General features: G+C 43.0%; 1 long non-coding RNA gene across 3 annotated transcripts; it reads left to right on the forward strand.

The window, feature by feature from the left end:
* The first annotated feature begins 58 nt into the window (after nt 1-58).
* LOC116577186 lies at nt 59-15,758 on the forward strand. 3 transcript variants are annotated; one of them, XR_004280436.1, is made up of 3 exons: nt 59-683; nt 1,418-1,608; nt 12,811-15,758. It is a non-coding gene; the product is annotated as an uncharacterized LOC116577186 (long non-coding RNA). The 3 variants fall into 3 exon arrangements; XR_004280435.1 differs by lacking the exon at nt 12,811-15,758 and adding an exon at nt 11,307-11,718; XR_004280437.1 differs by lacking the exon at nt 12,811-15,758 and adding an exon at nt 1,943-3,656.
* The last annotated feature ends 550 nt before the right edge of the window (nt 15,759-16,308 follow it).

The following is a 16,308-nucleotide window of genomic DNA, read 5'->3' on the forward strand; positions in this document are numbered from 1 at the left end:
TCCTCCTCCCCACCCCCATCTCCTCCTCCTCCTCCCCCTCCTTCCCAGCGCACGTGGGGCGGAGTTCTAGAACGTCGTGTAACCAATGCCGGTGACGTCACGCACCCCGGTGCGGCCCCCGCCTGCCCGCGCGCGCACACACTCGGGCCCCCCGCGGCCGGACCCACGGGGGCGGTGCGCGAACCCCGCGGCCGGAGGGGGCCCCGCCTCTAGGCGGGCCAGGCGCCGGCAGAGGGGGAGCGCACCCCGACTTCCCTGGATCACATGGGCTACGGGGGGCGGGTGGATCGGGGGAGGGGGAGGCGCGGGGAGCTCGCCGCCGCTCCTCGCTCGGGCAGGGGAGAAGACGCCCCCCACCCCCTCTAGTTCGGCCTCTCCATTCAAGTTCGCCGGCCCCGGCCGCCGGGATCCGGGGATGGCACTAGCCGCCCGCCCAGCTCTGCGCCCTTTTTTTCCAGCCGCCGCGCAGAAATTTAGGTCAAGGACGTCGGGATCAAACCCAAACCCTGGCGCTCCTCGGCGGGCCCCGAGACCCCCCAGGATCGGGGAGCTTCAGGATTGCGGAGACCCTCCCGCACAAACAGCAGCCACAAGTTTTATTTTCCTTTGGCGCTGGAAGTTCTCTCTGGCTCTCGCTCCACACCGGCACGTCTTGCGCCGCTCCCCGCCCTTCCCCGGCAGAGGTACGAATCCGTGCCGGGGAAAGGTTATTTTGGAACTTTGAGAAACTGACGCGATTCCAGGGGTGAGAAAGTGCCGAAGAAAGGGTTTCCGCGTTAATCGTACAGAGTTTTAAAAATATAATAAAATAGGTTTATAAGGGTCAAGGTCAAATGATTGGGGTTCAAAGTAAATTTTTGTATATAGTGAGAAATAGTTTTGAAGCATCTCTGGGATGACTGGGAAGGGTGGTGGTTTTCAGGAAACCCCTCTCCAACCGGTTCGTTGTGTATGTTTATTATTTCTATGCTGAGATAGTAAAATGCATGAAGTTGAAGTAGCCTAGGACCCCCATCTGGGGAGGTGGCTGAGGGTAGCAGAAGGCTTCAGACACTTTCACCCTCTACCACCTTGGTAGGAGTGTGGTGCTGCACAGGTCCTGGCATACAGTAGGTGCTTAATAAGTACTGGATTCATCTTTCCCCGCCCTGAAAACCCCAAAAGACGATGCTGGTAGCTTCCCAAAGTCATCGCACACTTCTCCAGCAGTTTCCAGGCTGGCCAGATTCAGACTGGATTCAATTTATGGGGTATTGAAAACAATAAGGATACAATTATCCATATTGTTTTAAATTATTACAATAAATTGAGTTAATATGGCATGAGGGGCAACACAAAGTTGTGGTTCATCAAATACTCCGATTAATGTTAAGTATGAATTGATGCCCAATTAACACTTTTCCATTAATTTTCATAGGATTAGGACACAATGGAATACACTCAACACCAAACTATACCAAATCCACTGTGGGTCGTGGCAAAGTGGAATATTTGGAAAATCCCAACACTAGCCAAAGCCTTGAATGACCAGATTCTTAATCTCCCTGCCTCCTAAATTTGGGATAATTCCTCACTGACAGGATTGATGGAGTGAAAGGAGAGATTGAAGTAAGTAAATATAAAAGTCTATTTTTTATTGCAAACCTCTGCAGGTTGTGCTTATTATCAATCATCACTTACTATGACTTTTTGGAAGGCACTTTAGAGCTTCAGACCACAAACCCAAGCATTTTCCCGTCACTCCAAGCTGCTTCCCAAATCATCTGGGGTCTCCTATGTTGAAGAGCTGCTTGTTATGGTGATTGTTTATTATGACTATTCTCAATAACAAAATGCAGACAACAGAGCTAATTGGATTTTGTTTGGGATTTTTGCGCTAGAACCACAGACCCTCAGAGGTAGAAAGGCCTTTCCTGATCCAACCCTCTCATTTTTTCATCAGGGTCCCAGAGGAGCCAAGATCACCAGGGTGCACCCCACCCCCACCAGTCAGTCAGTTCCTTAGAGGGGCTCCGGCCATCACTCTGATGCCCTTTGGCTCTGTTACATGCATATTTATTTTGTCCTTCACAAGACAAGAGTGGGGTGTCCTTGTTCCTGTTGTCGACCCACACAGGCTGACACTGAACTGAATTAAAACCCTGAGAGGGGCTAGCACTGCAATTATAGAGTCACTGGTGGAGAGGGAGCTTGATCTTCTATTTCCATGACTACATTGTTTTTATTTATTGATTTTTCATTTATGTGGTGTAATATTTACTCTTCCTGGGCTATAATTCTGTGAGTTTTTGACAAATGCATAGGATTGAGCTGTCTCCACGATAACCCATCCAAGATGCAGAAGAGTTCCATTGTCCCAAAAAATTCTCTCTTGCTGCCCTTTTGCACTATGTTATTTGAAATAAGTAATTATTTATTATGCATTTCTTCTCCAGCACCTTTGCTTAATGCAGCCCCTGGGTCAGGAGAATTCCAGCAGCATGCGATGTCAGTCCTCTACCCTCTTTACTGTCCATGACAGTGGTAGACACTCCCTGCACGTAACTCACTCTTCCCTTGGCATCCTTGATGGCCACATTCTTTTGGTTTTCCTCCTCCCTCTCCAGCCATTCGTTCTGTCTCTTTACCCTGACTCCTCCTCTGCCTTTCCTTTAAATACCAGTGTTCATTCTCTTCCCCAGCTACACACCCTCCCTGGATGAGCTCCTCTGCACCCAGGATTTAAATACTACCTACTTGCCGATGCTACTCAAGTTAAAATCTCCGGCCTGAGCTCTCCACAGAGCTCCAGGCTCTGGTTAATTTCCTATTCACTGTCTTCCACTTCACCTTCCTGGAGGTACCCCAAACTCAACATGCATGTCCAAGCACGCATGCATTTGTTTTTCCCTTGAACCTAAAACTTTCAAGTTTCACTATATGGGTCAGCAGAATCCCAGCCATCCTAGAGACAAGGTTGGCCCTACTCCAGGTTGATGTCTTCCCATATGCAATCCCTCATGAAAGTGTGTGGGTTTCACTTCCTAAGTGTCTCTCAAGTTCGTCTTTGCTGCTGCTGCTGCTGCATCCCACATTTCCCACTTGAGCCCTTGCAATAATCTTCTAAGCATTCTTCCCAAACCATTTCTTACTCCATTAGTGTACCTGGAAAGCGTTCTCTGACCAGGTCAAATCCCCCTTGGAAGGCACCGTTACCTTACCTCCATCAAACCATTGCTCTACCTTCCACATATTAGCACAGTGCCTGTTAGTGCATGGTTGACAATCAATAAATAGCTGTTGAACAAATGAAAGGGTGAATGAATGAATGAATGAATGAACAAATGAATGAATGTCAACATCTAATTTAATTGTAGGATTTATTATATCTGTGTCCATAAGTCAAATTGGCTGCAGTTTTCCCTTTTTGTATTGCCTTTGTCTGGCTATAGTGGCCTCATAAAATAAACTAGTAAATGTTTCTTCTTTTTTCATTTTCTGGAACAGTGTGTTTAAAACTGGAATTGTGTGTTCCTTGAATGTTTGGTTGAACTTTCCAGTAAAATGTCTGGGTATGGAATAAACACTTCCTAGGTTGGTTTTTAAATACTGATTCCATTTCTTTAGTGGCTGTGGATCTCTTTAGGTTTGTTTTTGTTTTTGTTTTTAAGATTTTATTTGTTTAGTTGATAGCACAGTAGGCAGAGAGGCAGGCAGAGAGAGAGGAAGGGAAGCAGGATGCAGGGCTCAATCCCAGGACCCCAGGACCATGACCTCAGCCAAAGGCAGAGGCTTTAACCCACTGAGCCACCCAGGCGCCCCCTCTTTAGGTTTTATATTCTTCTTGACTCAGTTCTTACACATTATATTTCTCAAAGAAATAATTCATGCCAACTAGGTTTCCAAATGTATTAATAAAGTACTGTTGATAATTTCCTCTTAATATATTTTAATCTCTGCTGCATCTATCCATCATGTCCGTTTTTTCATTCTTAGTATTATTGTATATATGTCTTCTCTTTTTCTGGATGAGTGGTGCCAGAGATCTCCCTCTATTTAACTAATATTTCTTCTTTCTGCTAGTGTTTTCAAAGAATCAGCTTTTAGTTTGTCTAACATTATTTTTTAGTTTTATTAATTTTTGTCTTTATGTATTATTACATATATTATATTCTTGTATAAGAGAAAAAGAGCATATATACTATACAAATAATATATAGCACCTGTAAGAATATAATACATATCTGGTGTTATTTTTTTCTGCTTTCTTTGTGTTTATTCTCTTGCTCTTTAAACATTTTTTAATTGGTGGCTTAAGTAATTAATTTTCAGTCTTCTGTTTTCTGATTGTTACAGAGAAGACTCTGGATTTCACTCTGAATACCACTCAAATGATATTCCACAAGATATAGAGAATTTTTATCATCATACCAGGCAAAGAATAGAATTCAAATATGTTTTCTTCTTTGGCTCAATACCTGTGTATCTTCATATTTCTAAACACAAGTTTTTTTTGTTTTGATTTTTAGTTATTTATAGCTAACGTAATTGAATTAGGGTCAGAGAAGGTAGTCTGTATAAAACAGATTCTTGTTATTTGTTGAGACTTGCTTTGCCAAATGGTCAATTTTTATAAATATTCCATATGGCTTTGAAAAGAATATTCCATATGGCTGGCTCAGTTGGTGGAGCATGCAACTCTTGATCTTGGGGTCAAGAGTTCAAGCCCCATGTCAGGCAGAGAGCTTACTTAAAAGAAAAAAAGAAACAGAATGGGTATCCCTTAATTGTTAAGTGTAGCATACTATATAGACCTATTATATCAGGTTTCTTAATTATGTTTTCCAGATTTTCTATAGTCTTACTAATATTTTATCTGTTTGAGCTATCACGTTTTATCATAGTATGTCAAAATCTCCTTTTATGATTGAATTTGCCAATTTCTCTAAAAAAATCTCAATTTTTTTTTTAAGATTTTATTTATTTGACAGACAAAGACAGACAGACAGACAAAGATCACAAGTAGGCAGAGAGAGAGGAGGAAGCAAGCTCCCCGCCGATCAGAGAGCCCAATGTGGGGCTCAATCCCAGGACCCTGGGATCACGACCCAAGCCGAAGGCAGAGGCTTTAACCCACTGAGTCACCCAGGCGCCCCAAAAATTCCTCAAATTCATTTTTTCTGCATTTTAAAAGTATGTGATAAGGCATGTTAAAAAGGTCTGTTCACATCTCCTACTATGGCTGTGCAGTTTTTCTATTTTTTACATTTTATTTGTCTTACTTTTTGCTTTGTATATTTTGAAGCTATGTTATTAGGCACATGTAAGCTTAGATATACTGTTTTCCCAGTGAATTGTTTCTTTAATATGTACAGTTGACCCTTAACCAACAGTTTTGAACTGTGCAGGTCTGATTATATACAGGCTTTTTTCAATAAAGATGGTATAGTACTGTGAAATTACTGTATATTTTCTCTTCTTTTTCTTTCCGTAATAACATTTTCTTTTCTCTAGCTTACTTTATTGTGAGAATACAGTATAGAATACATATACAAAGTATGTGTTAATCAACTTAATGCTATCTATTGTAAAAATACCATATATAATACATATGTAAAATATATAATTGTTATTTATTGTGAGAATATAGTAAATAACACATACACAAAATATATATTAATTGACTGTTTATGTCTTCCAGTCACAATAGGCTATTGGTAGTTAAGTTTTGGGGGAGCTAAAAGTCATGTGCAGATTTTCAGCTGCTTAGGGGTCATCATCCCTAACCCCTGCATAGTTCAAGGATCAACTATACACAAATGATCTTTAACACTAGGACTTTGGGTTTAAAGTCTGCTTTGCCTGTGAAAAATATAACTACTCCAACTTCTAACGAGCATAGCATTTGCCTGGCATGTTTTTTTCCATCCTTTACTTTCAACCTTTCTATGTCTTTAAGTTTTAGGTGCGTCTCTTATAGACAGCATATAGCTAGATCTCGTTCAGTTATTTATTTGACTAGCAAGTTTTGTCCATTTACATATAATGTGATATTTTTAATGAAACTTAGGGGTACAAAAATATATTATCCACAGTCTCTGGGATTAACATAACACACTGTCATCACTGGGTATATTCATGGCCTTATTTTATTTTTTTTAATATTATTAACATGTAAATCTGTTATTCAATTAGAGAACAACAACAACTTACAACTACCTGTATGCTTCTCTCCTACCTTTTCTTCTATCTGAAGTAACCACTAATCTCAATCTTGTATTTATTATTGTTTTCGCTTTTTAAAAATTTTTACCAAATTTTTATCACACATTTGTTTTAAGCTCTTATGAAACATTTCTGAGTTTTATATTTTCTTTTTTTTTAAGATTTTATTTATTCATTTGAGAGACAGAGATCACAAGTAGGCAGAGAGGCAGGCAGAGAGAGGAGAAAGCAGGCTCCCAGAGGAGTGGAGAGCCTGATGTGCGGCTCGATCCCAGGACCCTGGGATCATGACCTGAGCCGAAGGCAGAGGCTTTAACCCACTGAGCCACCCAGGTGCCCCTGAGTTTTATATTTTCTTACCCAACATCATATTGTTAAGATTCAGCTAGAATATTACATCTGGCTATAGTTAATTCTTTTTTTTTTTTTTAAAGATTTATTTTATTAGAGAGAGAGAGCAAATGCACACACACAGAAGGAGAGGGAGAAGCAGATTCCCCACTGAGCAGGGAGCCTGATATGGGGCTCGGTCTCAGGACTCTGAGATCATGACTTGAGCTGAAGGCAGATGCTTAACCAACTGAGCCACCCAGTTGCGCCTGGTTGTAGTTCATTCTTATTTCTGATTGTGTAATACTCTGTTGTGTGCCGCTATCACGGTTTATTTTGTCCATTCTTCTGTCACGGGACTTTGGGTTGTTTCCATTATTTTTGCTGTTATGAGCAGCGCTGTAGTGAACATTCTTGTCCTCTGGTGCATGTGGGCAAGAATTTTTCTTTGGAGTGATGACTGGGTCATAAGGTATGTAATGTAAAAGTATACAAGATAATGCTAACCAGTTTTCCAAAGTGCTGTTTCAGTGTGTGCTCCCACTAGCAACATGTGAGAGAACCTGTTGATCTACTGATGACTGATGTTTTGGAATTTGTGCCTTCAGTCTCACTTTGCTCCTTTTGCTTATTTGGTTTCTCTCAGGTTTTTGTTTACTTCCTTTCTTCTTTTCTATTGAATTGATCAAGAATTCCTTGTCCCCCTTTCCTCTTAATTTAGAAATTGTAAGTTCTGGGGCGCCTGGGTGGCTCCGTTGGTTAAGTGACTGCCTTTGACTCAGGTCAGCATCCTGGCATCCCAGGTTTCAGTCCTGCCTCAGGCTCCCTGCTCAGCAGGGAGTCTGCTTCTCCCTCCGGCCCTCCCCCTTCTCACACTCTGTACCACCCCCTGCCCCCCGTCATTCTCTCTTTCAAATAAATAAAATCTTTTTTTAAAAAAATAAAGAAATTGTAAGTTCCCCTTCTATTCTTATAGTGGTTATTTTAGAAACTTTTTTTTTACTTTAGAAATTTTAACATATGCACTTGGTCCAACCCCACTACAACTATATGCTAAGAATGATCCCCCTCCAACTATATCCTTCCTCATACATGTTACTGTTGCTTGTTATTTTTTTAGACCCCACCTGCTTTTAATACCCCTGAATTTAATCACTGTTGTCCCTTTCATTTTATCCCATTCTTGTATAGATTTGTCCATGTTTACCAATTTCCTCACCTTTGTTTCTGGTATATCATTCCTTTTTTCTAATTACTAGCCCTTTTCCTTGAAACATTACTCTTTAGTATTCCTTTCAGGGAGGTGATGTGAGTGACCTGCTTTCTCCATTACTATAAAATGGTTTGACTGCCCGCTCATCCTCGAATGATGATTTCTCTGGGAAGAGAATCTAGACAGAAAATTATTTTACCCTCAAGACACATCTCGTTGTTCCTCTGTTGTTGAGATATTTGCTTTCATTTCCTTGTAGGTAATCTGTTTTTTCTTTCTGATTTTAAGATTTTTCTCTTTGTCTTTGGCTCCCCATGGTCTTAACATGCTGTGTTGAGATGTGAATTTCTTTTTATTTACCCAGTTCAAGATTCAGTGTACGTCCAGAATCCCAGGATTCATGTTTTCTTATCAAATTCGCCAACAGTCTTTGTCTGTATAAATCCTGTGTGCCCTACATTCTATGTTCTCCTTTTGGTACCTGTAAAGGTAAACCTTTCTCTCAGACTTTCCTTCACTTCGCCTCTCTACGACGCTTCCTGGACAATTTCCTCAGTTGTTTTCTTCAGTGATGGCTAATCCGCTGAGCGACTCACCCACTGAGCTTTTCATTTCAGGGACCATATATATCATTTCCAAAGGTTCCATTTAGTTCTCTTGCCAATCTACCTTTTTAAAATACTGTTATTTTCTCATGGTCCAAATGCTCTTTTATGTCTTTCATAATTTTAAACTTATGTACTTTATAAGTCTGTCCAGTAGTTCTGTTCCCTGAGGTTCTTGGAATACTTGTGTTTCCTACATCTTGGTTATGGTAGATGACATACATGTGCATTCTGTGGTTTCAAGTAGGTTCTGTATCTTTATCTTCGCTTTTCAGTTTTAGGGTTCCTGATTCCTAGATCATACAGGTAGAGTAAATTCCAGCCCCAAATTGCTATGGCTGTAATTTCTCCACTTTCAAGTCATGCCAAGACAGTGACATTTTCTTATCTCCCTGTGCCCCTAGGGCGATTTTTCCCCCAGTGAATTATTTCTAAAATGACTCATCCTTTTGAGGGTTCCAGCTTAATGTGGGGATCTCAATCCCAGGTAACACCTTCTCACTTTGAATGGGCCCAAGCCACAGTCTCCTTGCCATGTGGATTTGCCCAAGACCTGCTCCATCTCCACTTACTAGCTCACCCATCCTAACTGCCATTTCCCTCTTGCTTCTGGCACCAGGGGCCCTGTCCTTACTGTCTCATGAGCTCACTTCAGTGAGGGGTTATTGCATTTTGACCAGTGGTTAGAGATGGGCTATAGTGGGAGGATGATTGACATCATTTCATCTGCCATATTGCCAGAAATGGAACTCATTTCCATTTCAAATGTTTAACGTCTTCCATTGCAAAGGCATTTTTTCTTCATGTACTGCGGCACCTAAGATTTCTGAATAATTTCTTCTCTAAATAATCTTTTTTTAATTGTTATTTTAAATTGAAGTATAGTTGAACTTGTGAATAATCTTTTATGGGTGAGGTGGCATTGGAATTATCTCAAATGAGGCAAACGTAGGTCAACGTAGCTATCCATTCTAATCACCTGAGAAACTTTTAAAAAATATGGATGCTTGGCTCTGCCCACAAGATTCTGATTTATTTGGTTCAGAGACCACCTGGGCAGGGGTCGTTCTTAAAACTTCCCAAGTGATTCTAATATGCAACTGAGGTTAAACACAATTATTTAAAACATACTGATGAAAACAAGCAAGCCGTCATGATCCCTGGGCTCTACCCCCAAATGTCTGATGTCTTTTGCCTGGGGTGGGGCCCCAGGCATTATATTTTTCTGACATTTCCCTGATGATTGCAGGCTTGAGCACCATTGATTTTCCTGGGCACATGCAGTCCAAGGGAAGCGTTCAAATAATGTTTGAGCTGGAAGCATGAGAAGTAATCTAGCTCAGCATACGCATACACCGAACTGTCCATCTGACTCCCAAGGGCCTTTTAATTATAAAGATTCCTGGAGATTGCTGGGGACCTGGGTGGCACAGTCAGGTAAACATCCAGCTCTTGATCTGGGCTCATATCATGATCTCAGGGTCATGAGACTGAGCCCGGCTTTGGGCTCTGTGCTGGGTGTGGAGCCTGCTTAAGATTTTCTCTCTGTTCCTCCCCCCACCCAGAGGCGCACATGTGCACATGCTCGCTCGCTCTCTCTCTCTCTCTCTAAAAAGAAAGGGAAAAAAAAAAGATTCCTGGAAGTTACAAGGCCAGTGAGTCTTTCATTCCCCCAAAGACTGAGATTGGAAACCAAGTTTGGAAACCATTTAGCTAACCCATGTTGTTTTACAAAGGAGGAAACCAACCTCGAAAGAAGTGTTTTCTTCAAAAGTCACAGACCTGATTCAGAGGATACCTGACTCCTACCTCCCAGTCTAATGTCCATTTCATCCATTTCTAAACCTAAAGTCCACTAGTGCTTTTAGATGATCTTGGCCATTTTAAAGAGAGAGATTTTGATTTTGTGTGCACTGATGCTTCGAATGTGAAGTTTTCTGCTTTGCTTTGTATGTAGATGGCACGGCAGAGGGAAAATAAAACAGCCTGCCACCTGACACGTAGGATCATACTAATAGCTTGGTGACCTTGAGCCGATAAGGCACCACCCATCTCAACTGCCCCATCTGTAAATAGGGGGTCGTGGTGGTTTTAAAATATGACCGCAACTTCTTTAATACTCCTCTAAGAAATGGAGCCTGGTTCCCCTCCCTCTGAGTGTCTGCTGTACTTAGTGACTGCTTTCTAATGAACAGCATATGAGGGAAATGACGGGTGGTGAATTCCATGGCTAGGTCACACAAGCCAGCTGCCATATCATGAAGATGATCAGTGGAGAGGCCCACGTGGAGAAGAACTGAGGTTTGCTACCAGCAACACAATCTTGCCAGGACTGTGAGCTAGGCACATTAAACGCAGATCTGCCAGCCCCGGTCAGACCTTCAGATGACTGCTACCTTGGCCTTTGCCTTGACTGCAACTTTGTGAGAAACCTTAAGCCAGAACCTCCCAACTACACCATTCCCAATTCCTGACCCTCAGATACTGTGTGAGATAGTCAAGACTTGTTGTCTGAAGCTACTAAATTGGGATGATTTGTTGTCCAGAATAGATAACGAATACAAAGATACTTCACAACGCACTGAAATAGAACTGCTCACTTTATAGGCTTGCGCCAGGATTCACATGCTAACATTTATAGAGCGTTTTAGTTAGACTCAGGCCAAATGAACTGCATATTAGATATAAAGTAGCGATTGCGGATTATTAATGTTATCAGATTGCAACACATTTCATGTTCAATTACCTAAAATGCTCTTTCTGGAGCATCGCTTTGCTCATCATCTTATCCCCACTGCACACTTATAAAAGGTCACTGTCAAGATATAAAAGTATATATATGATTTAAACGTCTTGACTCAGTTGCTAACAACCGTGAGCATGTTTTCAAATTGGAAAAGCAAGATTAATCTAAACTTGCTCTTTTTCACACAATGTACTTTGTTTACTTTTAGGATTGCATTTCACTGCCAAGCCAAGTGCATCTCTGATTAAAGAGTGTGTTCGCTTCATCTCTCATAGTCTCTTACAAGCCTCCCTTTAAGAATAGACGTGGCAGACTTTGCACCAAAAAAGCAAACCGTATTTTTACCAGAAACTATTTAGTGAAATGAGTTTTTATTCATGAAAATTTCACTAAGTATAAATTTCGTGTCTGAAAGTAATGGGCCCTTTGTATTTCCCTTCGATAAATAAATAGCTTCTTTCCTTAAGAATTACAACTTCTGAGCATGCTCTTAAATTCAAAGCTAGTTTGTTTTCTTCCAAGAAACGGAAAATATGCATGTGCATACACACCCTTCGTTGGCTGGTCCTTATTCCAGAGCGGTGTAAAACAGGAAAGCCGGGATGGTATCTAACAGTCGTAACTGGAGGTGTAAAATATCTCGGAAGAACAAGAACAAAGGCAGAGGGAATGAGGCTGAAAGTGAAACTATTTTTCAAACACTCTTTACTTATCTAACATATAAATATCTTTCTGTGGAATTTACTCCCAACATTGTCCGGTATACTTAGAGACCTAAAAGTCTGTTTAAACGATGGAGAAAATTTGCTTTGCTTTGTTCTTTCTTTCCCAGATTAGGGAAAGAAATGCAAAAAAGAAAAAACAAAAAAACAAAAAAAACGACAACAACAAAAAAGCTCCCTAATGGAAGGAGGGGTAGGGGACACATATTTAGCCGAAATTTTTCTTTTTTGCCTTTCCATGTTCCCATAGGACACAGCTAGAAATCTAGTGTGGTGGCTGAACACTTTTGCTCCTTTTTGTCCCCTCTGCCTTCCACATTCCTCGTTCCCAACTCAAAATGATCACATCCAACGGGGTGGATGTTTAGCTGAGTGAGAAAAAGTCAGACTCCTAATAAATGTCCACATCATTTATGGGGTGACCGCAGCGAGGCTCCTTCTAGGCACAGTGGCGGACAGGGGCTCCGGACACATCTCTATTCGTCAGGAGTTGTAAGAGATGGACCGTAGCTTGGGGTTGGGTACGAGGCAGGCTCCAGCCCCTCCGGATGGCAGCTCCCTGTAGGGGACACCCTGTGCCAGGCTGCTGAGCCCCTCCCCAACCTTGGCTTCCTCACCTGAGTGTAGGCGTGGCAGGCAAAGGAGAGAAGCCTCTGGAATCAAAGAGAAAGTTCCTGTTTTCACGGGTAATATCCCACAGCAGTTCGCCCCTGCAGCTGAAAGCTGGTTCACAGCCGTTTGTCATTCAGTCATCATTATTCTTATACGTGTAGGTAAATATTTTATTAAGCGTCTCCGCAGCTTGGCAGTTAGGGAGCCCTTTGCCTCTAGACCTGGCGGGTGCCCAGCGCTGCCCGGGAGGCTGGGAAAACAGTGGGCTCCTTGGTGTTAATAGAGCGGTGGTCCCTTCCACCTGGAAACCATTTTCTCCTCTGGCCTCTCGGGCTTAATCTTCCATTTCTTCTTCTTTTTTTTCTTTTTTTTAATCAGTTACCAATTTGGTCTTGATGAAAGGTGCCGGGGCCTGCAGGAGAAAATGGCTGTGCCTTTCAACTCCACCTGGAAATAGTTGACTCGGTGCCGCAGTCACCTTCCCTTAGGCCTCTGCATCCGTTAGAGCACTTGCCTCATCCCCACCGCGCTCTGCCTTGTCAAACAGAAACCTCGGTGCCACAGCTGGAAACGTGCAGGGGTCCCTCCACCCAGGCCCCCTCACACACACCGCAGTTATGTCTGGGACCTCCAAACATTCCCCTAGGCTTTCACCGTCTAGCCCCAGAGCCCATCAGCTTGCCAGGGTGCCCGCAACCAGCTCCTAGCTCAATGCACAAAATCACCCATTAGTTTGGACCAATGTTGGGTCCACGTCTTCAAAATCCTTTGCTTTTTACCATTCATCCGGTATTAGAGGTGGCCAAAACATCAGTAGGAAGCATGGCTGCAGTGTCATCCCATCACATCTTTGGGTCTTCTGGAGGCCGACCCCTCCAGGATCTATTTCTTGTGTGATCACTTCCAGCTTTGGAGGACCGTGGGTATGACGCCCTCTTCTGGTGGATGCGGGGAACGCCAGTTGCGCCCATGCGTTTCAGTTCCCTCTGCTGGCGGTGGAGAGAGAGAAGCTGCCTCTGGCCTCCAGGCCCCAGATTCCAGAGCTGGGGGGTGGGGCTGGGGCCTGCCTTCAAATTGCGAGACCCAAGCCCCGCAGATCCTGAGGTTTCCTCAAGTTGAAACCGAGACCCACCACTGCAGCTTCTACAGTTACCACGTCCAAGTGGCTGAAAACAAATGAAGGGAAAGGTGGGGAAGGGAGAAAGCACTGTAAGCGCCGAAGGGGGTTCAAATTGGCGGAAATTACATCTATTTAGCTGCACGTGGTGTGGACACACAGAGACAGAAGGAAGAAAGGAATCAGAGAAAAGATCAGGAGTGAGGACAATAGAGGACAGACTTTACAGCAAATTGCTGAGTAAGATACTCGTGCTAAAAATAATACCGCTTGGAGAGAGGGCATAAGAAACAAAAGTGTGGCTGCTGTGCCCATGGGTGGGAGGAACACGAGGCTCTGCATATAAACACCCAGAATTAGAACAAGATGAAGAAAGGATCATCACCCAGGAGGAGAAGGAATGAACATAAGTCTAATTTGAAGCGAACCAGAAAATTAATTTTGCCACTATCCTCTTGCTTCTGTGGATCCGATGATGCTGGAGGGTCCCCAGCAGTGGATGGCCACGCCTCTGGGTTCCGAGCAGGCCCCAAGACCCCATCACCCACTCGGCAGATGCTACACAAGAAAGGAGGGCGAGCCCCGGCTTTGTATCTTCTAGTCTGGATCACAGATAATCATGAACATTCAAAAAATCAATTGCCCAAGTGGCTGATGGGGAGGTCTGGCTTGACAGAAGGCATTCGTGAGGAAGACCCGGGGGGTTAGCTGATCACAAGCTTGATGTGAACCCACAGCGCAAGGAGGCTGTTGAGAACCCTAATGCAATCTTAGGCTCTATTAATAGAACGGCGGAGTGTGGAAGGAGGGAGGCCGTAATCCCAGCGCGTGCTGGCAGGTCAGGCCACATGCAGTTTTATGCTCAGTCCTGCGGGCTATATTTTAAGAGCGGCACTGGCAAATTCAAGCCTGTTCAGAAGAGCATGAAAAGGACTGGATGCCAGTATTTAGACAGCATCAAGATTAGCTTGACAGTCCTTTTACAATTGGCAAAATCGGAATGCGTATTGCATTGAAGACAGAATCTCAGCAGCTAGGACCCAGAATCGTGCTTTCAGTATTCACTTAGTCTCCTTGAGCCTGATGGGGTACCCTTTCTGTAGAGTGGGGGTACTACTCTTCCCCTGACCAGGCAGGTCTGCTCAGTTGGGCTTGTATACTGAGCATCTCCTTGCTCCCGGCTTGGGACGGGGCATGAGGGCACCTGGAGTCTAGTCTATGTTAGAGCCACAGGTCCGTAAGCAGGCGTCTTGCATATAACATGACAGATGATAATAGACACATGCATTGATTTGAAATGAGATGTAATTAATTTCTTATCAGGAAAGAATGACAAGAGACAAAAAGAGAGTCTTAGGGCATATGTACTTGCAAGTGCAAAGGAAAAGAATTGTTGGAGGTCAGAGAGCAGAGTCCACGAGTGAGGAAAGATTAGAACCAGGAAATTTCAGAGTCACAGAAGACTGCTGAAAGGTCTCCACACTGTCAGGTGCCACCAAAAAATCCAGGAGAAAGAGGAGAAAAGCTGAAATATTTCCAGACCACTCTCTGGATGTGGAGGTTAGGAGTTCATCCTTACTGGTCAAGAAACACCTTATTGAAAAAATGCTAGAGGCAGAGATGGACTTCATTTAGAATATTTGTGGAAGGATGCAATTATTGGACACCTACTGCACACTTCTCATGGTGCTATGCACTGCGGAAGTTGGAAAAGCATAAGACTTTGTTGGAACCCACTTCAGTAATGACTAGTGAGTTAAAACTAACACCTACACAATCATTACAGAAGAGTAGAAGATTATTACATAAATTGTCCAGCTGGGTAAGGTAGACAATGGCTTAAATGGCCAGTTGTTTGGCCCATGATATTCCTTATGCTTATGAAAGCCAGAAGAAGAAAAGATGGCGGCAGTACATTCCAATATGGTGAACCTGATCCTAGTCTTCCACTTCCCCCATGTCCCTCGAAGTTTCCTTTCATAGAAGTGTTTGGAAACACAATTCTTGTCTTAACATCCCTCATGTTGGCTCCCATTTTGTTATTTACCAGTGAGATTAATATTACTCTTTACCCTGCTCACATTCTAGATCCAACATGTGTTTTTTCATCAGTGGGTTTGTGTTTGGTTGATTAGTTATTCATGTATAATGCAAGATGACAAGAGCTGTAATACAGAGAAATGATTGTGGAGAATACAGGCATACAAGCTCTGGGGTTGGCTTCTTTTTTCTCTTTGGGGGGTGGGGTGGTGGTGGGTGGGAGGGCAGGTTAGTAAGGCCTTTGGATTATTTGCAGATGGTTGAAATTCTCTTCTTACCAAACTGGTAACTGAAGCAAAATTGGGGGAATTAAAGTAAATGGTGCCCTTTGCTGTGTATCCCCAGTCTCCTTGATCCACATCATGAGTCCCACGTGAACTCCTGGATCTGTTCTCTTCAATCGCGCCCATCATTTGACTTCTCTAGACTTGAGTTTCCCCATCTGTATCCCATCCAATGTATCTTTTTCTATGTTGGCTTCTTTCATAGGTTAAATGTTTGCAAAGGGAATCACCTTATAGATGAGTTCTACCTCTAACTTACCCTCTGGAACTTCCCTTGGAATAGCCAGAGAGGTCCCTATAGGATACAAATCCGATCCTTCCAGTGGCTTCCCACTGCAACCAAGCCCTTTGGTGTAGCCTAAAAGGTCCTATGTGATCTGATTCTGGCCTGGTTTTCCAATCTATGTCATGCCATCACCCCCTACCAGTTCTCAA

The sequence above is a fragment of the Mustela erminea genome, chromosome 18 (genome assembly GCF_009829155.1).
Source record: "Mustela erminea isolate mMusErm1 chromosome 18, mMusErm1.Pri, whole genome shotgun sequence".
NCBI classification, from domain to species: Eukaryota; Metazoa; Chordata; class Mammalia; order Carnivora; family Mustelidae; genus Mustela; species Mustela erminea.